The 26,614-nt window shown below is 36.7% G+C and overlaps 1 protein-coding gene across 1 annotated transcript in view; it reads left to right on the forward strand.

Annotated features, from left to right (window-relative positions):
• Nucleotides 1-26,614, forward strand: part of THSD7B (thrombospondin type 1 domain containing 7B) — a 1,193,076-nt gene that overhangs the window by 248,124 nt on the left and 918,338 nt on the right. The window lies entirely within an intron of this gene.

Below are 26,614 nucleotides of genomic sequence, written 5' to 3' on the forward strand. Positions count from 1 at the left end.
GTTGTATGATTTGTTCTTCTTTGTCACCAGAGAAAGATTCTATAATCTGATATTTTTTCTTCTGTTTGCTCATTTTCCCAATTACTTGACTTTTGAGTTTTTTTGCCAAGGTAGGACTCTGCTCTAGAATAGACAGTGCTCTGTCCTAAATTTCTGGGGTTTTGTGCAACTGTTGTCAGAGCTACGTTTAGTCACCTGTTAATTTTCTGTTCTTCTAAGATGATGTGATCAAAGGAGAGGTGTTTACTCCTCTCCTGGCCTGTGTGCTTGTCTGTGAGTGACCACACTCTTTTATGCTCCAGAACTATGAGAAGGATTCTCCCTCCATAGCTGCCACAAGCTCTGCCATGCTAGCACTCTTCCTCACCACAAAACCACCATCCAAGACTGCAACCCAGATCCAAGCAAGGTAAAGCAAGAGATTCCTGCCTCAGTGCCAACAAAGAGGTTCCTGCAATTGCCCTCTGATCAGCTGCTTAATCCCCCCACCATCTGTGGGCCTGGAGCTTCAGAAGCAGCTGCCATCACTGCTGTTGCTGCCACCACCCAGCAACTGGGACTGGATTGTGTTCTTTTCTCACCCAGGTCCAACAGAGTTTCCCCACTGACCTTTTACTTTGTCTTTGGTGTTTGTGCGTTGGAAAGTCTGGAAACCACCACAGCTGCCAGTGATTTAGTCCCCTGAGGTTTGCTCTGGTCTGGTCTGTGCCAACATGGCCCTTGTAAGACTATGCTCCTGCTCCCAGCCCAGTGGGATAGACCTTTCCTGTAAGCCTGACAGGCTGTTTTCAGTTGGAGATATATTTCACTTTTGTCATTTTGTGGGTTCTGTAGCTCTAAAATTTGTTTATAGAGTAATTTTTACAGGTATTTGGAGGTGATTAGGGGACAAGCTCAAGCAAGTTCCTGCTTTTACTCCACCATCTTGGATCTTCCCCCTAAATTAATTTCTTAAATGTGGTAACTAGCTCTTCATTTCCACAGAACCAGCTACTCATGTCCTTTAGAGAAGAAGCGTCAAATTGTGACTTTCAGCACTCCTGAGTGAGGCTCAACCAGATTAAAATGTAATTGGGAAGCATTCAAAATATATAAAAATACAGTAGAACATAGATAATGTGAATATGTACTTTTCTAAGTCAATATATGACCTTCAGATATCCTTATGGATTGTTTGGTGACGATGCAATTACCAGAGAGCAGTCATCACCCTATCTTTTCTCTGCTCCCTTTTTGAATTCTTATTGTCCTTAAATTGTTTTTCTTAAGGGGAATAGATGTAGCATAACTCTAGCTACTATCATCACTTCCTAATTCTCTCATTCAGAACTTTTACCTCTGAGGAAACATTATCGACTTTTTCTTAAAGGATCCCAGACCCTTTCAAGCATTTCAAAAGTGAAATAAACAGATATATACTTTAAACAAAGTTAAGAAGATTTCTTCACAGGCAGAATAAACTCTTCACTAACAAGCTCTTTTAGCATTCTAGACAAAAAACACGCAGTCCTTTGGTTTATGGTTCCAGCCATTCTGTAAAGACATCAGGTACTGTGTCTCCATCTTTCCATGCTACAAGTTTGATGTGAGCAGAATGACATACTTAAAAAAATAAAAATAAAATAAAAATGACTTCTCAAAGGAAATTTTCATTTTTCAGCTGTTCGTTTTCCTTTCTTGATTTCTTAAGGGGACACCCTTACCTCAATAAATGTAATGTTATCTGAATTAGTGAATCGTGAAGTTTTAAATGTGTAAATCTCTTTGATTTATTTAAGAAATAAATAGCTCATTCACTTGATATTGTTTGTCCTTTGTTCTTGCAGAGGACCAAGGACATCAAAAAGGTGATATCTTGACTTGCAAGTGAATTGGATTTAAGTGAGGCAGAGCAGTGAAAAATCATCAGCCTCCTTCTCTCCTCCAGATTCACTGGAGTCCAGTGGCAAGAAGTAGGTCAGGATGACTGGCTGTGGCCCCAGATGCAGAGGGAGACCTTGGCCCTTTTAAGCTAACTTCTTTCCCAAATCTCTGTTTGTGGGAGGCAACACCTGTTCAGTAATGAAAGGCTAGGTAAGAATTCAGGCAAAAGTTGAGCTAGTTTGTCTTCATAAAGAATCAGTCTGAGAGAAGACCCTCAGAGCTTCTGGCCTAAGAGGAAACAATTGTTATTTACACTCTGAGTCATCAAAACCCAAAGGAAGGACAAGTAAGACCTGGGCTGGGGCCAGTTTGTTGCTGATTAACTGGCCCTCAGGGTTGCTCCAAAGAGAAACAATTAGCATTGAAATTCACTCTAAGTCAGGAGATCAGAGATCTATTGTGATCCACTGTATGAGCTTCAGAGTGAACTGGGTATAATGTTTTATGAAAGAGGAAGGAAGGAAGGAAGGAAGGAAGGAAGGAAGGAAGGAAGGAAGGAAGGAAGGAAGGAAGGAAGGAAGGAAGGAAGGAAAGGAGAGAGGGAGGGAGAGAGGGAGGGAGGGAGGAAAGAAAAAGAAAGAAGGGAAGGAAGGAAGGAAGGAAGGAAGGAAGGAAAGAAGGAAGAGAGAAAGAAAGAAAATGAATCAAGCTACTAGATATTAAGGATAATTTCCAATATACTATACCAGGGGTGGGGAACCTGCTACCATAGCCTGGAGGACACAAGGAGCCTTTTGGGTCCTTGGCTGTGGTCTTTTCACGGAGTCCAAGTTTTACAGAACAAATCCTTTTGTTAAGGGAATTTGTTCTGTGAAGTTGGATTCAGTCAAAGGGCCACACTTGAGGACCTAGAGGGCCACATGTGGCCTTGAGGTCACAGATCATTTTTTTTAACTGCTGAAAAGTCTTTACTAACAAAGGTCATGACTTTTTAAAGCCTAGCAAGTTAAATAACTTTTCTTCCCCTTTTCCCTAATCCCTGCTTTTCTTGCTCTCTGCTTCTTTCTTGGCATCCAATTCCCTTCCCCCAAGACACTGAGAAGCTACAGAGAGAACAGTAGTCTACAATAGCCATATTAGAGATGAGTTAGCCAAAATCTGCATTAGGAACCACTGTACTCCTGCACCACACTGGGAGAGAGGAAGTGGGAGACTTTTTATTGGGAAGAAATTAAATAAGCAAAAGGGAATTTTTGTTTTTGGAATTTGGTTACAGTTGGATCTCTCCTCTGAAAGGAATTGGGCAATAGAGATTGGGGATGAGCAAGATAGCTGTTGTGAAGGTAGGAAATGCAGACCAAACACTTAGAAACCAGGTCTATAAATACTGTTTTCTGTGTTTTCATTCGATTTAGCCTGAAAAGGTTAATATTAGAAGCTTGGTGTCCTCTTGGACAATCATGTAACTTGTTTTTTCTCCAGCTTAATTTTTTTTCTAGTCTGAAATCTCTAAATCAGAAATAGTATAAGATCGTCTCTATTATATGAGAAAGCATTATAGTTTCTACAGGGCCACTCTCTTCTACTATGTTTACTTCACAAACCATGCACACTGGGGGGTTATAATATCTCAATTCTTGCTAATTTTAGTAGAGCCATAAAGTGATACATTAGTGGCAATCCACTAAATTTAAACATTTTTATGTAGTGGAGTGTCTAAAAATGTTTATCTCAACTGTTCAGTTGTTTACATGATTCTACCACTTCACTATTATTTACTTTCAAACAGGGTACTATATTACAACTTTAAAAAAGAGAATTATTGCCTACTGTCTATTTCTTGGTTTATCTAGCTTAGCCAAGAAAAAAAGGTGGGGGGAGAAAACATCTAAATGGTTTTTATATAGAACTGTTTCAGATAATAACTTTAGCTACCAATGACTAGCTGAGGCAAATATTTTCTTTGGAAGAGAAAGACATGTCATTTTTCTGAACGAATGCTTATAATTCACCAGCTGCTTCTTCAGACATGGGTAATTACCACACAGTGTTCAAAACCCTTGTGGACATATCTCACATTTAAATAATCAACAAGTAATTATTAAGTACCTACTACGTGGTCAGTGTTTTGATATGTGTAGTGGGAAATAGCTTCAGTCTTATTATCTGGTGAGGGGAGCCTACACTTCATATTATACATGGAATTATTTTAGAACTTTAATAATAACAAACACTTATATTGCACTATAAGATTTTACAAAACACTTTACTTACATTTTCAATTGATCTTTACTATGACTTTGTGAGGTAGATACTCTTATTTCTTCCAAGGATTTTCACTGGCATACCTAGAGTGCTCTCCCTTCTCATTTCCATCTCCTGGCTTCTCTGGATTCTTTCAAGTCTCAATTAAAATCACACTTTGTATAGGAAGATTTTCCCCAATCTCCCTTACTGTCAATGCCTTTTCTTTTTTGATCATTTTAAATTTATTCTCTGTTTATCTTGCTTGTATATAGTTATTTGTATAGTATCTTCCCATTAAACAATGAGTCTATTTTTTTTTTTTAATTTCTGGTGCTCTCTCCCTCCCCCTAAACTTTTTGAAAAGTTTATCTGCACTCAATACTTCTGCTTCTTTAAGAATTTCCTAGTCCTAAATCTGGAGCATTCTTTCTTCTATTCATCTTAATACTGAAGTGTCTCTCTAAAAGGTCATTAATGACCTCTTTATTCCTAATTCCAAAGGTCCTTTTCTTAGCCTTTATTCTCATTAGCCACCTTTCTAGCTTTTGTCTATAAAGACCACTGGACAGACTCTCCTTCCTAGACTTTTGGACTAGACTTCTTCCTATACTAAATTCCCCTTGTTCTTCCACTTCTCTAAGCATTTCCTTGTCTCCATGAATAGCTCTTCCTCTTTTTCCTGGCTTTTTTATGTTGCTATTCTCCAAGGATATACCTTTGCCATCCTCCTCTGGCAATCTCTCATTCCCAAGCTTTCAACCTGTCTATATCATTCCAATTATCATCTGTATTCACAGGACTTCTGAATCAGTATCTAGCCCTGAACCTTCTCTCAGTATCCTGAACTTTATCTCAAATTGCCTCCAGGACATCTCTACATGAATGTTATACAGTCACCTCCTATCCAAGCCAAATTTAATAACTTTTCCCCAAAGCTTCTTATTATTTTCTTGTTTCTGGGAGGGGTGCCATTATAATGTCAATCTTCTTTTTCATTCATATGTCTGATCAGTTGTCCAATTTTCTTGATCTTCTTAGGCACACTATTTCCTGAATCTGGCCTCTCTCTAGTCCTACTGCCCCCACTTTAGTGCAGGAATAACCTCCTCCAGTCATTCATTCTTGAAATCCTTCTATCTGTGCATAACATTCCTTATTCACAGATCTGATCTAAGCACTCATGAACTCCAGCACCAAACCTTGTATTATCACCTGCTTTCTGGATATCTTCCAAATATCCCATTGATAGTTCAAACTTAAGTTTATCCACAAGAAAAGCTGTCATGTTCCCTGCCCCATAGGAAAGGTGCCAGTTTGATAATAAGCCGTGTTGGTCTCTTCAAAGGCCCTGTCCTCGGGATTTGGTTAAACTTAGTCCATGAATCACTGCTTTTGGCTTTCTTGCTACCTGACACACAGCAAGCCCAGCTTCTGGGGAGCTGGAGGTTGGAGATTGAGAGCAATTCCCACTATTTTGTAGGTTTCTTTTCTGCCCCAGCATGGCCTTTGCCACTGTGAATGTAGACAAGGGAGAGTAGTGTTTTATCTGAATTAATAATCAAGAATCATTTCCTTCTAAATTTCATTACAAGCTAATTGATTTTACTATGTTTAAGATTCATAAGTACTTCGTGATATTCTAGTTCTGAACATGTGTCACTGGACTGGCATGGGTCAGGCCTGGTCCAGAACACCTCCCCTACCTACCACTTCTCCCAAGTCTACTCTTTTTGTTGGCGACATTCATATCCTCCTAATCATCCAATCTAATCCAGTAAACATTTATAAGTCATCTATGTCATAATTTCACAAGTATCTTTGATGTTCTTTCTATTTAATCATCAGTTTCCAGGCAGTTGTCAAGCAAATTGGTTCTTCTCTAAAACATTGCTCGTGTTTTCCCTTCTTTCCATTCATGTGACTATCACTGCTGTAACAGTGTTCTCAATTATCACCCTTCTCCCAGTGTCTCTGTCTTAAATGTATTCTCCACACAGCTGCCAAGCAAATTTTCCTAAGACCCAAGTCTAGTATTCCCTTCAGGGGCTCCCTGTTTCCTTTAGGATAAAATACAAACTCCTGTAAAACTAGCATTTAAGACTCCACTCTTATTCCTAGCTTCCTTTACTGCTTTATTTCATGCCACTCCCCTTCATAAATGTAGGATCTTTTGGGGCAGAGGTTACTTGGTTTTTGTCTTTTTATTGCTTGAACTTAAAACAAAGCCTTATGGGAAGTAGAGGATGAATGAATGTTAATCTCATACGGGTGTGACTCATCTGATCAACCATCCTGCAATAACTATTCGCTGTTTAATAAACTTTAAAACCCTTAGCCTGATACTCAAGTTCCATTCACAATCTGTGGTCTCTCCTCCCTTTGCAGTCTTATTTCACCCTAGTCCTTTCCTTTTGACACAGGAAACCTCCCTCTGTCCTTACAGATTATCACCTTCTTTGCAACTTGGAGCCTTAGAGCAGGTTTGGGGAACCGGAGACCTGGAGGCCACATGGAATCTTCTGGCCTGGGCGTGGCCTTTTGCCTGAGTCCAAGTTTTACAGAACAAATCCTTTCATTAAGAGGATTTGTTCTGTGAATTCGGATTCAGTCAAAGGGCCTAGAGAGCCTCACTTGAGGGCCTAGAGAGCCACATGTGACCTTGAGGCTGCAGGTTCCCCACCCCTGCCTTTGAGTTACTTAGCGTATGCCTTGGTCAGGTCAAAGAGCCTATGTATGTGAGAGGTAGGACCATGCTTATGCTCTTGTCAGACTGAATGACTTGCCAAGCTCTCTAACCATCCTTCACTAGTTTTCCTTCACTCCTTTGCCAATGTACTCCTCTCTCCTTCTGGAATACTCCCCCATTTTCCAAGGCAACCCCTTCTGATTTTGAACATCTCTAACTGGTAGGAAGCTTGTTTTTTTTGTGTTTTCATATCAAGTCCAAAGTTGCTTCTTTGTAATTTCTACCCAATGGTCCCATTTCCAACCTTTTAGGTGAAACAGAGTAAGTCTAATCCCTCTTTTTTATTCACTGAAATAGTATGATTCTCAGTTTCAAAAGTAGTTTTAGATATATTTAATTCAGTTCAATTCAGTAAACACTTATTAAGCCATACTATGTGTCAATGCTGAGTCTTAGCGAATACTGTGCTAAGTCCTGGGGATACAAATAAGAAAATATCCCCCACTCTCAGGGAGCTTACAATCTAATGAGGGAAGACAAAAAATCCAGAAGGAGAGAGGAGTGGAAGTCATGGGCACTTGGTATGGGGGAATGCTGTTTCCTGGATAGAGTCAAAAGTATGCAGATGAGTTGATAGAAAATGGTGGACTCTGGAAGGTTGTGAGCCCACTCTCCTGCAAGGACTTGGGAGGAGTTCAGTGCTCTACCCTCCAGCCCTCCAAGCAGAGCAGAGAGGCAAATGAAGGGGAGATAGTATTGAATGAGTTGAACTTAAGGAAATGCAGCAGCCACTGGCTACACAATGTTGCAAAGTCCTGTCTGACTCTTGGTGACCCCATAGGGTGTTTTCTTGACAAAAGTACTGGAGTAGTTTTGCCATTTTCTTCTCTAGTTCCTTTTACAGATGAGGAAACAGAGGCAAACAGGGTTAAGTGACTCACCTAGGATCACATGGCTAGTTAAGTTTCTGAGGTCAGATATGAACTCAGGAAGGTGAGTCTTCTTGACTCTAGGCCCAGCACTGAATCCACTGTGCCACCCAGCTGCCCCACATGCAAGTTAACAGTTAAGTGAATTGAGTGGAGAACTGAAGGAGATTTTTCTTTTTCCCTGAGTATCTCCTTGGGGAGTAGATTGCTTACCCTTTTACTTGTGAAATTGGAAAAGGAAGAAATTTTTGACAGAAGGATATTTATGCTAGTTGGGCTATCAGTGACTTGCACAAAATTAAGGCAGGGGAAGCCAAGGTCTTGTTTTCATAAGAGCAAAATTTCCCCTCTGGAATGAAAATTAGCAGTGCTCAATAGCATGAACTGAGGACAAGGAAGGGGGGACATGTATGATACCCATATTTTTCAGAGTGAAACAAAGACTGATAACAAGCAGAGGTTTTGGGGTGGGAAGATAAAAATGCAGAGATGGAGGGGCAGTTGAAGCGGCAGTTTGTACATTACCAGAGAGATGGATTATTAAGTACAACAAATTGAGAAAGAGACTCATAACTTTAGGGATTTCCTTGCATTTACAATAATCTTGGGTTTCTGTTTTAACATTTCATATTTTGAATGGTGTCGCTCTTTGGGAAATTCCCCAATTACATTTGAAACTCAGAAGTTTAATGTTGTCTGTGTGTATTGTGCTACAATGGGGAACACTGGAGGGCACCTCGTTATCTTGCTTTTCCATGTATAGTGAAGTGGGTCCAGATTATTACTTAGCCTCATCACTCCCCAAAAGGAGTCATCTTGTGGTGATATATTGATCCAAGATCTGCTAGCAAAGCAACTGCCTGGGAGATGTCTGTTTGAGATTTTCCCCTTTCATCATTAAAAAAAGAAAGAAATAGTATCAAGGAAAGAGTACCTTCTTGCCAAATGACTTAGTAACAAACTTATTTTTACAGAAATGCTTATTTGAGAAAGTGAGAGGAAATACACAAAACTACAAAAATCTTCTTTCTTCCTAAGTTATCTCTCATCTCATTAACACAAGTAGCTCTAGGAAGAACCATTTATCCTTTATGCAATTCCAGGAGAGATAGTATCATTTTAGTAGATGGAGAGCTAGTCTGAAAGCCAAGAAGATCTGGGTCCTAGTCTACCCTCTGATATATATAGGTTAACATATTGTAATTATATATTATTATATATGCGTAGTAATTATATATATTATTATATATAAAAACCCTGTTTACCTCTGTTTCCTCATCTGTAAAAAAACACTAGAGAAGGAAATACATATATTTTCTTTGACCCTGGTCAAATCATTTAACCTCTAAGTGTATCATAGATAACTCTCTAGGACTCTAGGTTACAAAGAAGGTAACCTTATGAACATAATGTTATTCAACCTTATGAACAAAGGAAGGTTTTCAGGGTCAATGATATCATATATCTGCCCCATCCCTGAGCAGAATTAGTGATTTTGCATCCTTTTCAATTTAAACTAGAACTAAAACCTGATGGTAAGAGTTGCCTTATTAAAGTGTAGAGGTCCTGGGATGAACTCTTTGCGAGAAAATACACAAACTCATAGTGGCTACTTCTCATGCTATCGCTCACCAGTTCTTCTTTCTTTCTTTCTCTGCATTCCCTTTCTTGTTCTCACAGCCACATACATACATACCTTAAAGAATCATTCAAGCACATTTTAATTTGTTTTCATCATACTCTTTTTAGTCATTTAGGTGAAAATTATGTGTAACAGAAAAGTTTGGATTCAATCATTTAAGTATTTTTCTCATACAATGATCTCCCTGAAATGTGAGGTTTCCTTCAAAGAACTGGGAACGTTTAGCCTATAAAAGATAAGATTTCAGAGATACTTGTCCTCAAGTGTTTAATGTGGTATCCCATTGCTTTGCTTGACTCCAATGTGCAAAACTAGGAATAATGGGGTTGGAAATTGTAGAGAAGTAGATGTTTGCTAGATATAAGAAAAAACAATACACTCCCCCAATTAAAGACATACAGAAAAGGAAAGGACCACTTTGAGGTCTAGTGGGTTCTCCCTCATTGGAGGCATTCAAGCAATGACAGAATGGTTGTTTTTTGAGTGTTATGGAGAAAATTCTTGTTTAGCTACTGATGGAACTAGATGATCACCAAGGTCGCTTATGATTCTGAGATCTTTTTGTTTTATTGTACAAACTGTTGAGGAAAAAAAATATTAGTGTGGTATTCTGTGATTTGAGCCTGTCTGACAGAAACAATTTTATTTAATATACCAGTAATCGTATCCAAACTGTGTCCAGCCTAGAGATGTTAATACTCACATACCCATCCCCCACCCCAAAAAATGTCTTCAGAAATTATTCTGTGACCCAAAGTGATTTAAGGTAAGATTTCTAGGAATCTAGAAATCTTGAATAAGGGAAAAATATATTAAAATACAGTTTGAGGTTTATATTCCAGAATAGTCACTACTCAGATCCTTTTTAAATTTATTTCCGTTAAGGATTTAAAAGAGTTCCTATCTGTGATCAGTGGCTTTGCTTGAAATGTCTAAAAGTCACTAGTCACTTTAGGTGAGTGGGAAACAATAATCTTATCTAGGCTAGAGTTAAGTTTTATTATTACTTTTAATCCATTTCCCAAAGAAAGGCCCTAACTTTTGTTCTATTTTCCAAAAGAGGATAGTCTGGAGCAGGCTAGAGTAATATTATTTTTTAATGCTCATAGAGAAACTAAAATAAGGTTTTACATATGTTTCCACAACACGAATTGTTTTGTTATGTTGAAATTAAAAAAAAAAATAGATGTCTAGAAAGTTGGATGTAAATATCACTTGATTTGGAATCTGGGATCTGAGTTTTGTATCTACTATTTACTACCTATGTTGCTTTAGGCAAATAATTTCTATTGTTCTCATTTTCCTAATCTAATAAATGAGCTGATGGTGGGGTGGGGCAAGGAAGAAGAGACTGATGAAGAAGGAATGGAGAATTGAACTAGATGACCTCTGAGGTCTCAGTTCTAGTCTTGGCTAAAGATTCATTTTCAAGTTTATAAACCAAAAATATCCTTCCAGTATTTAAGCCCCTCTCTCCCTCACCCCCAGTTCTCTAGTGAATCACAAAGTGAAAAGAAACAGTTTGAAATAAGAAATTTTCATATAAGCCTTCCTTATTCTAATATCATGGTACCCAGCAATAGTAACTTTTGTTTCTTTGTTATGGAAAGTGGTCTGGGAGACCTAAGTGCTTTTGTTTAGGTTTGAGGAAAGTTTTGCTGTAGTTCTAGGAAGTAAACTTGATCCTGCTCTTTTTCAGGAAGATGTCAGTAACTATAACTAAAGAGAAAGTACTGAATAGCATGAATCTAGCAAATAAAACTAAGGCATGCACATAGCAGCCACATAGTAAATATTTGTTAGAATGAATTGGAGGGACAACTAGGTGGTGCAGTAGATAAAACTCCAGCCCTGGTGTTAGGAGAACCCAAGTTCAAATCTAGCTTCAGATGCTAGCTATGCGACCATGGGCAAGTCACTTAACCCTGACTGCCTCCAGGAAAAAAAAAACCAGACAAACAGAACAAAAAAGAATTGGTAAATGCGATTATTTATATGTTCCATGTCATCTTTGAAATATTGTGGAGAACTGATCAAGTGTTATAGGACTGGAGGATGATATCTAGATGAAGGAGGAAGAGGAGGAGGAAGAGAAAAGGAGAATGAGTTTGACTTTGATTTCTTGCAAAATTCTGGAAGTTATTAAAGAGTATTGTTTGGAGGCATTTATGAATGAAAGTGGTAATTACTGGTTTAAAAGAAATCAAAATTAAAACAAAAGTTCATGTACCACTAATTTAATTTTGGTTTTTATTTTGAGGGATGAGGTTATTAGAAAGGTAGACCAGGGTTTTTGCTGTAGACATAGGACATCTGTGTTTCAGAAGAGCATTTGATGAAGTTCCATATGACATCCTTGTGATTCACAAATTTCATCCTTGTGAAATGAATGCATAGCCTGTAGATACCATATTGTTTGAATGAAGTGATTTCAAGAGTAGTCAGTCATTAATGACTTGATATCAGCATGGAGGGAAGTCTCCAGTGGAGTGCCCCAGAGGGCTCTCCTTTCCTCCTGTTAACATATTTGTCAATGACTTCTTTAAGGAAAACAGCAGTTTATTTATCAGAGTCCAAGACAAGGATTTGAAGATTTGTGCTTCTTGCTCTGGGCTTGTTAAAGAGACACTGTGGATTACATATGTTGGTTGTGAATGGACATTGAATGGTATTGATAACGTTAAACCCCCAAAATAGGCAGACCTAGGATAGTTGCTGTTGTGGTAGATGCAGAGTAATTAAAAATAAAGATAAGACCAGAGGAAGTTTGTTTTTTTCCCCTGAATAGAGGGGAAAATTGTGTCAGATTCATTAAAAAAAAGAGCTAATGCTAACCCTTGCTATTATATATGTTTCTATTATATGTTTTTATTTCCAGAAGAGTTAGAAGCACTCCTCTAGCAAGAATGACTGACAGTAGGTGTCTGTAATCTACTGGAGATCCAGCAGGCAGCAAGGTAGTAGGGAAAGCAGACTAGCAGCTAACATCAGCAGCTCTGTGAGGCAATAGCAAATGGCTGGGGCCATTTGGAAGGGGCAGAATGTGGAAGCTTTGTAGGCAGCATAGTTTTCCAGTTTAGACAACAGTCCGAAAGTGTCAGTTGTCTGAATTATCTGAATACTTTTTCCTGCATGTATTCCTTTCCTTGCTGGTGGCATGGGGATCCGAGAAAGGATGCCCCTGGGTATATGGGGTAAGAAGGGAGTTTCATTGTTATTTGCCTTACTATTCTGTTTAATTTTCCTGCTCCAGGTGAATTTGCCTACCCTTTTATGACCACAAAAAGAGAAACATCTGCCTGGCAGCTGGTTTTAGAGTCATGCAGATTGTGCTGAAATTTCACTTGGCAAGTCTGAAGGGAGAAAGTTGGATCTGCCAACCTATGTCCTGTTATTCTTGCAGCTAAAATGCTACTTTCCCAAAATTTGAATGTAGGCATATATGACATGCTTATAAAATTTTCAGATGATACCAAGCAGGATAGAATAGCTAATGTATTGTATTATAGTCAGGATGTAAAAAAGATCTTGACAAGCTAGAGTAATTGACCAAATATCCAAATCTAATATGAGGGTCAATAAAAACAAATACAAAGTCCTATACAAAAAAAAATCAATTTACCAAACATAGAATGAAGCAAGTGTACAAAAAAGATCCAAGGGTTTTAGTAGATTCCAAATTCAGTATGTGTCAGTAGTATGACATGGCAGCCAAAAAAGTTAATGTGATTTTATGTTGAATTAAGTGAAGAATAGTTTCCAAAATGAATGAGGTGATAGCCCTTGTACTTGTCCCTTGTCAGACAACATCTGGAGTATTGTGTTCAATTTGGGGCTTGTCATTTAAGGAAAGACATTGATAAAAAGTGGAATATGTTCAGAAGTTGATCAAGTCAATGAAAGGACTGATGACCATGTCATCATAGAAGAATAGGTTGAATTAACCAAAGGAGTAGAGTTTGAAGGAGGGAACAAATTGGGAGGAGATGAAGGAATGATAATTCTCTTATAGTTTTTGAAAGGCTGTCCTGTGGATGAGGGGTAAGATTATTTGCTTGGTCTCAGAAGACAGAACTAGGAACGACTCATCAAAATTGCAGAGAAAGAGATTTAGTCTAAATGCAAGAAAAAGCTTCCTGACAATTAGAGGTACCTAAAATTGGAATGGGTTGCCTTGTAAAGGTTTTGGACTCTGTGCCAACAATGCTTTTCAATTAAATCCTGGATAACTAGCTATATGTGAAGGATATTGGGGAGGGAGTCTGCTGTTAAAGGTTGAATTTGATGGTCTCTGAGATTCCTTTCAACTCTGAGATTTTGTTAGCCTTTAATTGAGGAGTGATCGTAATAGGGAGGTACTACTCAATAGAAGAGAAAAAGAAAAAAATGTGGAGAATTCAGCTACAGTGTAGCTTGGATTTCCTCTCCCATTTACAATTCAAATAACACATCAAAATATTTGATTATAAAAATGATTGTTACATGGGCAGCAACTGAAAAACATTACTTACTGTGTATGAGTCATTGAAACCAAAACAATAATAGTTCTATGCATTATCCATCAGGAAATGGAAATAACTTTATTATCCAGACAGTTTCTAAGGTATTTGTAGAAATTAATTTTATTCAGTAGATTGTAAGCTCCATAAGGGCAGGGATCATATTTATTCTATGTATTTCCCCAGTGTCTAGTTAGCTCAGTGTTCTGAACAAAGAAAGTGATTAATAAGTATTTGTTGGTTCTCATTTGCCCCCTATTTGAATACCAGGAATTTATTGTGTCTTTATGTAGCACATAAATGAACTTAATAAGGGGGATGATGACTAGCTGTGCTTAGTTCCTTCAGAGGAAATTTATGATTTTAGTTTTCAATGAGAAAACTGAATTCAAGAAAAGCTTCCTTCTGTTTAACCTTAATATTGCAAGAAACCAAAATAGATCATAGGAGCAAGTTGCTGAATCTCCAGTCCCTCTTTGGAGGCAAGGGGATATCTGAATGATCTTTGGAGGGGTATTCCATCCTAGAAAACAAATGCTATTCTAAAAAAATAATAGCTTTTTCTTCGACTAAGACTTACAAAACATCTTGTAACTGTTAAATCATTTGATCAGAACAACAACCTTGATAAATTTGTAGTTTTATGAGAACCCAACTCCACTTTTACCATCTTCATAATCAGCCAATCGGTAGTATAATCTAGATGAGTTACCATTACATTCTTAAAGGATTTCAAATAGACAATGAAACAAAAAGATTTATGTTTAGAATGCTAGTGAAAAGATTTGACACTGGGCTCTGAACCAGTGACACTCTGGGGTCCATAAAAGAAGGCTTTCAGCTCATTTCACCTTTGATCTTGGGGAAGTTGTGCAATTGAATTCTTCAGATACAGCTTCACATTACATTAAAATTGTGGATCAGCTACACCCTTTCTGTATGTCTGAAATTTGATTGCCTTTTATAGGAATAAAACATTCATGAACCTTTGAGAATTATATGCATTTTATATATACTCTTCCAAAGCAATTCTTTTTTATACTTCAGGTAAATGACAAATGATCCATATAACTTGCTTAAAAAGCTTTGTTTTTGAGGAAATTATAAATGCTTACCATTGTATGTTATGGGTAGAGATGTGATTTTTTTTTTTTTTTTTACTTTTTGGAGGGCAGTTAAGTGACTTGCCCAAGGTCACATGGCTAGTTTTTTTGTTAAGTGTCTGAGCCCGGATTTGAACTCAGGTCCTCCTGATTCCAGGGCCAGTGCTCTATTCACTGTGCCACCTAGCCGCCCCTTTGGGATTTTTTTTTTTGGATAACGTATATAGCTAGCTAGAGTATAAGTCTACAAAGTAAAAGAAACTAAACAAAAAATGAGCATGGCTCTGGTTTTTAACTTTGTGTTAAAGTGAAGAAAAATGGAAATGCTAGTACACTTCTCAAGTGTTTAAAATTTAGTCTTTGAATAATTTCATAGAAAAGGTGACTTCTACTTGCCTCCTTCTCAAAGTCCTTCTTAGACCCTGCTACTCAATCTTATTTTAGATTTCAAAGAATAAATGAAAGAGCTATTTTAAAGAATATATCTTCTCAACCTTAGGGAAACCTCTGCATAGAATATCATAATATTTACTATGCAAGATGTATGAGCACCAAATGGAAAAGCAATAAGAAAAGTACAACCAATACCTGCTCTCAAGTCCTCCTTGAAGAGTAGTACTTGTCTTTAGTTGTTTATTTTTTAAAACAATTGAATTTATTTTAAACAATTAAATTGGGGTTGATTAAATCTAAATATTTTAATGGTACAGAGTTAAGGACCATATCTAGTACATTATTTTTAAATGAAATACTATAATTGAAATAAAATCATCACAAATAGCCTCTTCAGAATCATTGTAGTATCAACTAAATGACACTTTCAATGTAAGTTAATTTTACCATCAATTATTCATTTCTGAAGAACATGGACATATGTAACAAATAAAAGTTTATTTATTCCAAAAATACCATCAATTTCTTGTATTTAAATAGTTCTTTCATTAGAAGAGCTCAGTAGATATTATCTTTTTTTTCCCTCTTTACAGGTCCCTGTAAGGCATTAGAAGTTCTTATGACCCTTCCTTCCTTCCTTCCTTCCTTCCTTCCTTCCTTCCTTCCTTCCTTCCTTCCTTCCTTCCTTCCTTCCTTCCTTCCTTCCCTCCTCTTTTCTCTCTCTTTCTTTCTTCCTTCCTTCCTTTCTTTCTTTCTTTCTTCCTTCCTTCCTTCCTTCCTTCCTTCCTTCCTTCCTTCCTTCCTTCCTTCCTTTCTTTCTTTCTTCCTTTCTTTTTGCCTTTTGCAGGGAGGGAGGCGGGACAATTGGGGTTAAGTGACTTTCCCAAGGTCACATGGCTAGTAAGTGTTAAGTGTCTGAGGTTAGATTTGAACTCAGGTCCTCCTGACTCCAGGGAGGGTGTTCTATTTACTGTGCCACCTAGCTGCAGAAGACCTTATTTCTATAGGAGATTCCAATTGTGAATCAAAGAATAATATAGTTAAAGGGAGTTTCTTAAGTCCAAGTTCTGTGTATTTGATTTCCACTGTCCTCACATCTGTCCTCTCCTTTCTGTTCTTACTACACCCCCCCCCACTCTAAGTCACTCTCTCATGACATTTTGCTTGCATTATTGAAAAAGTCTAATTGATCCCATTTCCAATCCATACTTTATGCAGAAGCCAAAGTAATCTTTTTAATGCACAAATTTAAAAATGTCACTGCCTTCCTGTCACCACTAGGTTAAAACACATTCTCTCCCCCCCCCCCCCATTTAAAGCGCTATACAGTCTGGCTTTAAGCCACCTATTCTGTACACTACTCTTTTTTTTTTTTTCCAAATTGTCTAATGCTGGCAAACTGGGCAGCTCTTCCCCAGCTATTTTTTGCATTGCCTGTACCTGGAATTCAGCCCCATTGTTTCTGTTGGAATCTTGGTCTTTCATAAGAGTCAACTCAAGTGTTTCTTGCCTCTTCCAGGAATCATTCTGAAAGTGATCTCTCCCTCCTCAAATTTTCCCAGAGAATTTTAATTCTGTCCTTTGCCCTTATTCCATTCTACTGTAAATTACAGTGTAAATACCATATTCTTCTACTGTAAGTTCCCCCATAGGATTGTAAGCCTATTGAAGAGAGTCTATCTTTATATCTCCAGTCCCCATTAGTTGAATTTAAGATCAAAGATGAGACAAAGAGAATCTCTGAAACTTGACATGAATCCCCCTACATCATAGGGTTTTCTCATGGAATAACCTAAGAGTTGTCTCTAAAGAAGAGGTAGGGATTCAGTGGGCAAAGAGGAGGAGAGAACCATCCAAGCACTTAAATTGTGTGGGATGCTAGGGATATACAGATACCAATGAAAGTCCCTGTTCTCAGGTGGCTTACATTCTATTGGAGGGGGGGGGAATGAGATGCAGTAGAAAATCAGAATACAATATCTTAGAAAGGCTCAGAGACAACATCTAGTCCAACCCTCTCATTTTGCAGATAAAGAGAGAGAGGCACATAATAGTTATTAACCTGCCTAAGATTACAAAGGTAGTAAGTGGGAGTCATTATCCAAACTGGGGTCCTCCCTCTCCAAATCCAGTGCTTTTTACACTTCACAATTCTTCCTCCACTTTATAACAATTCATTTATCTCCTGTAACTGACCAGTATTTAAGTTGCACTAGAAAGTCACTGCAGGTGAGGGGAAGAACAAAAAAGTCTGGGAAAATGTGATGGTAAAATGGGAAGGGTAACAGAAATCCTGACTCATCTCCCATTTTGGATAACATCACATGATGAAGATAATCACTTATTAATTAAAATTGAATGTGCTTTGACATGGTAGGTCAGATGGCTAGAGTACGATGGGTCACCTTGATAGATCTGACTAATACATGGGGACTACAAGAGATACTGGCTAAGTCAGATGTTAACTGAATGAAATCTAAGGCTATAACATTAAATTGTAACTTAATTTAGGAAATCACCTAGCTAATTCAGCCTCTCTTCAGGAGAGAATTGGGTTAGATTTTACTAACTTAATCTGTTCTGTTTAGATTGTTCCTATGTTTTAATAATAGCTTCCCCTGGTCCTGCAAAATGAACTTGAGTTGAAATTGACAAGCCCCTTCAGGAAATTCTACCAACAGGATCAACTACAAGAGTTCATTTGATATTGCAGAATCTCTACTGATTTAAATATTACATTGAGTTCTCAAAAAAAAACATAAGTTTAAATTTGGTTTAGTGCTTGAGAGTTTTTCAGAGCAACTAAAAATTAGAAATTATAACAGGAACCTTTTGCAGTCTTATTCTGGAAAGGTTGTAATTCCAAGTGTAGAAAGAAGGGACAAAACATTTACATGTAGTTGGGTAAAGGAGAGCAAGGAATGCAGAATGTACTTATAATATTTTGCTGCTTGTAAAAGCTTTTGTGACCTTATTCTGAAACTCTCAGGAATCAACAATTTAATAAATCATGCATGGAGTAAGGAGCGCTTCATACAAAAATCCTTAAATATGTAAGTGAACCAGTCATACGCATCCTTAGTTATGCTTTCAATCTCAAGGGACACTGCAAAGCATTATAAAGTTGATTTTAAATATTGTGTCTGTAAAATAAATTATTTGACTTAATTAGAAGTACAATTTGAAATATTTAAAAGTACAAATTAGAATTGATTTCAAGAGTTGCTCAGGTGCTGTTGGAAAGCTTCATGGTGAATATAGAAAATTATAGGACTAAGAGCACTTGCTGGCTTGCACTTTTCCCAAAATTCCTAGAGCAGGGTTCTTAACCCTTTCTATGTCATGTACTCTTTTGGTAATATGGTGAAGCCTATGGACCCATTCTCAGAATTTTTTTTTCTATAAATAATTAAAGGAAGTACTAGATTCAGTTTGATGTTAATGAAAATAAAGATGCAATTTTTTTTCCTTTCCGAGTTCACTGATGTCTTGAAGTCAATCCACAGACATGTTTGGCCCATGAACTCCAGGTTTCTCTGACCTACTGTATAAGTAGGCCTGTTTTTTAGGTATACCTCTTCCAGTGGTCCAATAATTTTGGAAGGCTATTTAACTTGCAATATATCGACCTGATCCAAAGCTGTGTTTTCAAGGTATCTTCTTTTTATCTGATCATCACTTTTCCCTTGTCATATAAGGTTGAGAAGCTTAAGAAATCGAAAGTGTTGCAAAGGTTTGATGCCTAGAGAAAAAAATCAGTAGGTTAAACACTATCTGGGGATCATTGTCATGGTCTAAATCTTGTTGCTCTATTGATACTACATTCTTTCAGCTCGTTTGCTAAAGGACATATTGATCTCTTTGATAGTTTTCTGCTTTTTCATCTACCCGTGCATCATTCATCAGGGTATTCTGGAAATATTGTAAATCTGTTGCAGCTTTACTGGGAAGGAAAAGAAGTCCTAATAAGTACCCTGTATGTTCGTCATATACCACTACTTTAATAACTTCTCCCCATTGAGGAAGGCTGAGTTTCTGGAAGGAGGTTGCCAATATTGTTCTAGACCTGATTTGATTGAGTTCTTATTCTCCTAATTTCCTCATTTACCCTGCTAGTGAATATAAATTTTGGAGATACCTATTCTTTGTGGAATCCCCTGATTTGAGGAACTTTTCCAAATATCATGTATTCTCATTTTCTCTGTCAGCCTCTTTCTTTTTCTTCTCTCCCACCTCCCACCCCCACATCTCTCTGAAACAGTGAATGTGCCTTTACTTTTGTTCATTTCCTATTTTTTTCAGGGTTAACAGATTGTTTAAATTTTCACACTGTAATAATTATAATAATACATGACGTTGCCGTCTTCATTTTTTAATATAGTCATTAATTTTTTTTTTTTTTTGGAAGAGTGAAGGTAGGGCCTTTGGGGTTAAGTGATTTGCCCAAGGTCACATTGCTGGTTTTTTTGTGTTAAGTGTCTGAGACTGGATTTGAACTCAGGTCCTCCTGACTCCACAGCCAGTGTTCTATTCACTGTGCCACCTGGCCATCCCCATAGTAATTGAATTTTACTATTTCTCTAACGACTTGATAACCTGAGTACACAGAAGATGGAAGACAGAGAAATTCTATAAGGAACTTGACAAATTCATCCAGAAAAAGTTCATATACATCTTTTTGTTTTATGCCTTTAATGCAATGCTGGCACTGGAGAAATTAGTAAATAGAAATAGAAAATAGTAAAAGCTACGTGGAAGATATGGTTCAAGATCAATAAATGAAGGGACCAACATTTTCTGGACTATCATTGGACTATCTTCTTTAAGAAGAGTATCATAAAGCCCTGGTCTTGTGACATGCCAAACATCACCCCCCCCCCATGAAATTGAGTATATTTTAACAGATAGAAAATGACTAGTTACCAAAGTAACTCTCATTTTAGAAATAATCATGTCTCTTGTCTTCATCTGCTCAACACACATTGAAGAATAAACTTCAATTACCCTCATAGTGGTCTGTTTATTCACAATTAACACTACCTGGTGAGTTGATTAAGTTTATCACAAACTGTTTCTTGTGGTCTTTGTGTACATAATAAAACCAAGCCTGTTAGGTCCCTAATTCACCTCTCCAAAGAGTGCCTTTGCTGCAACTTATTTATGTCTTCTGGTTTCATTTATAGCAGGGATTCTTAACCTTTTTTTGTGTGGCCAGGACCTCTTTTGGCAGTCTGATGAAACCTATGCTCCCCTTCTCAGAATGTTTCTAAATGCATAAAATAAAATATATAGGATTGCAAAGAAAACCAATTGTATGGGCATACAGTTATCAAAATATATGCACACATATATCCACATAATTAATTAATTAAATTGACATTTTTAAGATTGTTTGGTTCTTAGCACTCTCCCTGGCTTTGTCATGGGTATAGGGTTTTCCAAACTTTAAAGTGCTATATTGATGTTATCCCCAGAAAACGGCTAACTGGACTGTGGACTTTTACCCAATTTCAGAGGTAGTCGTGGCCAAAAACAGAATCATCACCTAGTAGCCAACTCCTCGATGAGGAGCCTCTCCTTTATTTAGGTAGGTTGATCCTGGGACAAGAGACAATGTATTCCTGGGACCTTACTTAACACCTCTCTAGCTTGGTAGATTCAAATTATGCATCAGTCCCTTCCTAGCTATATGATCACACACTAGTCACTTAATCATCTTCAGTTTTCATCTAAAAAAATGAGGCTAATGATATGACCTCCTTCCCAGGATTGTAGGGCGAATCAGATCAGATCACATATGTAAAATGTTTTGCAAATTGTAAAGTTACAGAAATGCTGGGGTGTTTTAACTTCACACTTTAAAGTTTTGACCAATATTTTGAAATCGAAATCCACTGAGAGCTGTTGTTTTTTCTCCTTCCTTAGGAGAGGACCAATGACATGAGAGGGTGATGTCTTGAATTGCAGGTGAATTGGATTTAAATGAGGTGGAGCTGTTTTGGAAATGAATTGAATTTAAGTCAGGCAGAGCTTTGCAAAGCCATCAGCCTCACTCTCTCCTCCAGGGTCATTTGAGTACAGTAGCAACATATAGATCAGGACAGCTGGAGATGACCCCAGTGCAGTGGGAATCCATGGCTTTTTTAAACTAACATCTCTCCTAGGTCGCAGTTTGCCTGAGGCAACACACATTGAGTGATTTAAGGCTAGGTAAGAAATGAGGCAAAAGATGGCCTAGTTTTCCTACTTGAAAAATAAATCAAGTTGTAAGTGGAAGACCCTCAGGGTTTCTGGCCAGAATAGAAACAATTTCTATTTACACTCACTCAGAACCATCCAAACCCAAATAATGACCAAGGGAGGCTTGGGCTAGGACCTGTTGTTGGCCAGTCAGAGAGAGCCAGAGTGATTTGGGTTTAAGGCATGGTCAAGTAGCTCTGTTTGATTGAGCAAGGCCTCCGTAAAGGCTTTATCAAGGCCTGGTTTTCCAGTGCTATATTTTAAGAAATTATAAATAAAAGACAAAAGAGTTAATTGTCCCAGTTTTTTTTTATGATAGAATAAATAAGTAGGGAAGAGCTAGCTCATAAACTCCAAGATGTCTTTGTGAGGTTTCAGTGATCAAAGTTTATATTCCTTTGGACAGAACACCTATAGGTAAGGATATGATTCCCCATGTGGATAGAGAAAGAGGAAGGAAGGAAGGAAGGAAGGAAGGAAGGAAGGAAGGAAGGAAGGAAGGAAGGAAGGAAGGAAGGAAGGAAGGAAGGAAGGAAGGAAGGAAGGAAGGAGGGAAGGAGGGAAGGAAGGAAGGAAAGAGGGAGGGAGGGAGGGTGGGAAGGGAGCATTGCCAAAGTGGAACTGGCCAGTTGGATCCCCAGTGGGACACTTACTACTACTCAAAGATTGTTGTCCTTTGTTCTCATAGAGCGCCAGTGATGTCAGGGGGGTGATATCTTGACTTGCAAGTGAATTGGTTTTAAGTGAGGCTGAGCTGTGTAAAGTCACCAGCCTCAATCTCCCCTCCAGGGTCATCTGAGTCCAGTGGCAAGAAGTAGGGCAAGACAACTGGAGATGACCCACAGTGGGAGATAGACTTTTATTTGCATTTGTCATTAGTATTGCTACAAAATATACAGTATCTTACAACATTGTTTAAAGAAATGGATTTATATTTCTTTGTTAATTTTATAATTATGTAAGAAAAGTTTTTGCTTATCTTTTAAAAATCAAAACCAAATTTGACAAATATGTTGTACTGCTATGCCATCTGTAGCACACTGCTATAATTACCCATCTGTTTCAAATTGCTATTTTGTTAGTATATTCATGCATTTGGTGCTTTGCATAATTAAGTTCATTAAAGTAATACCCATGAGAATTCATATTTAAGCTATTATTTTTAAACTGTGACATCTAAGTTTATGATATTTCAGTCAAAACAGATCCTAATATCTTTGAAAAACTTGTTTCAGTTTTATAAAGAATATTTTGTTGGAGTAACCTTAACAGTATGCCATCATAATTTCATATGATTTTATTACTTTATTGGACATTGGGCTAAATGGAATAATAGTATATATTGCATTAATTTTTTATATATAGACATTGAATTCATATGGATTCATAAAACTAAAAGTTTAATCATTGTTATTGGTGCAACATAAGAAACAATTATTATTATTATGCTGTTATTTGATATTTTCCTTTGACAATGAATGAATAAAACAGTTTTCTAAAAAAAAAAAGAAGAAAACTACTCTAGCAGTATTTTTAGACGTTAGATTTAATACTGAAATAGATATGAAGGGGGAATGCATTAAAAAAAATTTAGTCTGTTTGCTAGGCTATAGATATAATTTATTGGTAAGGGGTTGTAAACACTAAAATGCGTTCCTAAGGGAGATTTTTAAAGTTGTCTTCCCTGGAGAGTGAAAAGATAAATGGGTACTATTCCCTTTCTGGGATGACTTTGGACTCTAGCCTAAATCTAGAGAAATGGACAGGAAGATGGCAAAAATCTCTTCCAATGTACACACACACACACTCACACACACAATCACTTAAAAGATACAAGTATTAAATTCTTTTCTGTCATCTCATTTCTGTCAATTAGATATGCATGGTCATGTAGCAACCTTTGATATAGTGGATTGGAAAACAAGACTTTGTCTTTATTAATTAGTTAATTTATTCAACAAACATTTGTAAATCATCTTCTGTTATGTGCCCCATTACTGTGCTAAGCACTGGGGAGATATAAAGTCAAAGTATCATCCATATCTTCAAGGAGTTTACAACGAATCAGGGAAAATAAGTCACATATAACTTCATATACTATAAATTAAAATATAAGTTAAAAAAATGTATGGCACATTATGAGATCAGAAAGTGGTAAAAATAATTGTAATGATGGTAGTTGTGGGGAAGAATCAAGACAGGTTCCAAACAGTAAATAACAAACCAAGCCTTAAAACAAAGCTTAGGTATTAAAATACATATAAAATAAATTATTTACTGAAGTACTATTGTAGATTTCCTAACCATAACTGAGTAAACTAAAGAAGGGTCAGATTGTGATTAATATAGAGTGATCATCTGATCTTGTCACAGCTATCATTTGACTATTAAGTTGTTTGTCTCAGGGTTTATAGAGGTTGTATCTATACAATAAAACTTATTGGATTGCTCTCTAGAAAGTTGATTGATTGATTATTGAAGGGATCAGATTTCTATTTCTAGGTAGTTTGTTTTTTCTGTTAGGATGACCAAAATATATGAACTGATCTTTTCAGGGATCAATTATATAATGAGTGAGAATATTACTTGAAATCTGGTCACTTTGATGACCCCAAACTATTTGTGTTGATTGGAAGACAGCTTTTTTTGTTTCATATCACTTTAAACCACTGTGAATCACAAAGGTCAGTTCAACAACGATTTATTGTTTACTGTCTGTATATTCTGTAGGGGGCAAGGGAATAAGCATTTATATAGTGCATACTATGTGTTAGGCACTAGCTAAGTGCTTAAAACATATTATCTCATTTAAGCCTCTTAGTAGACACTGAGGGACATACAAAGATGAATAAGAAATAGTCTCTGACCTAAAGGATCTGCCAATTTAGTAGCAGAAAAAAGCTGAAGCAAATATTTAGATGATTTAGGCCATAAGGAAAGTTTCTGATGGAAAAGTAATTAAAGTTTTATCTTTGTTTTATTTTTTTTAAAAATACTGACAACCAGATGGATTTTTCTCCAATGGTCAAATTTGTTCCTCAGTTGTTATCAAATTTATTTTGCCCATGTAGGAACAAGGTTTTTCAGATGTTTTGAACTGAATTTCAAATCCTAAATTTCAGATTTCCTTAAATTTCAAATTTTGTGGCAATGAGACAATGACAAATACCTCTGCAGAAATAAAGGCAGCACAAAGAACAAAGCAGGCCACAACATGTAATTAACAAGACACTGGGAAGGATTGGAGGGAAGGACTGGAGGGAAGGGCATCATCAGGGGACTGTATGATAAAAAGAAAAGATAAGCTTGTCACATGGGTAGCTCGATAACCAGAATGCCAAAATGTACCATTGGCACACTAGTGATGATGGGAGAAGATGAAGAGGGCTTCTAATATACTAAGTAGACATCCCATGTTGACTTTTTGGGAAAACATGGGAAATAGTCAAACATAATGGGTTGTTACCTGTATTATTGATTGGAAGGAGTACAGAGATCAGCGTGATTTAAGATTCGTTATGAGTGTTATCACAGGTAGCTATGCAATTTTGAATGCCACATAGTACAAAGAGAAACTAGTAAAAAATAAAAATAGAAATAGAAAAGTATTAATAAAAATGCAAGTACTATAAAGTGTACTTTAACTTTTAAAAAGTATTTTGTTAATTATGGATAGTGCAGGGCTTTTGTAGGTATTGTACATGTGATTTAAATAGTTTTGAATGTTGTAATGGAAACTATCAAGTTATTTTTTCCCTTACCCAAAGCAAATACTTTCTTTTAATAAATAAATCTAATATAACTATGAATACTTAAAATAAGACTATTTTATTGATGTCATTTGGAGCAAGAAGTTTCCACATAGTAATCTAGAATATGAGTTTTGTTTTTGCTTTTGTCTTAGTTTACTTCTTTAGTCCCTTTTTGTCTTAGTTTACTTCTTTAGTCCCTATGGATAAATAATTTGCAATAGGTTTAATGCTGTGAATAAACAGGTTTATTTCCCTCCTAACCCAAAAGATTGTCAGATTGTTGGATGTAGCTTCACAGTGTACAAATACAAGTCTTCCAGCATAAAAAAAAATATATGTATACATATATATGTATGTATATGTATATATACACATATATGGATGAAGCAAAGTATTATTCAGATGAGAAACAAAGAGAAGAGATATCTGAAACACAAACTATTTTACACTTAGCCTTAAACATACATCATCAGAACAAGATGAGTAAGGTCTTAAGATGAAGGCCTTGAACACAATTACAACTAAAGAAGCAGAACATTCTAGTCTTACCCACCTAGAGTAACATGCTGGGATGATGAAAAAGAGCAAACTGTTGGACAAGACAAAGAGATTGTAAGATATTGATCTTGGGCCTGTTGGCAAATGGTTACATAATCTTGAGGGCCTTTCCCCCTGCCATATTACTTGTAGTTCAGTAATTGAGATTATTGATTTAAAAATGCTTTTTCCTCTCCCCCATTCAGTTTCTTTCCTAATATTTAACCCCTTTAGCTGCTTATCTCTAGTATATCTCTGTCATTTTTCTATCAGTCATGAAAGGAAATAGCATGACCATGTTTCCTCATGGAACAGACCTATATTTAGCAGTCCAGTACCCCAGTAGTTATAATGCAATATAAACTAGAGTGAGGATAAAAATAAAGTATCCACTAAATTATCTTCAATTCCCCATTTTCTTATTTACTTGGAAATCATGAAGTACATGATTCTATGAAATGAGGAGTTTGTAGAATATTAAATTTGCAAAAAAATGTGAGCACAAATTACAGGCAAGCCTAAATGCTATCATGGACAGAAAATAAGTACAATACATGTTCCATTTTCTCAAGAAGTTGACATTTTAGTTGGTATAACAAAGAATAAACTATTGCATGAGGTAAAATGTAAAAAAAATAAAATGTCAAGAAATATCAGTGAGTGAATCATTAAATAAGTATCAAATGAATGCTGTAGAGAACACAAATGATCTTGAGGATCTTA

The sequence above is a fragment of the Petaurus breviceps genome, unplaced genomic scaffold, assembly GCF_028583685.1.
Source record: "Petaurus breviceps papuanus isolate PSGF00001 unplaced genomic scaffold, PetGlider_PUasm1.0 90752, whole genome shotgun sequence".
Classification (NCBI taxonomy): Eukaryota; Metazoa; Chordata; class Mammalia; order Diprotodontia; family Petauridae; genus Petaurus; species Petaurus breviceps.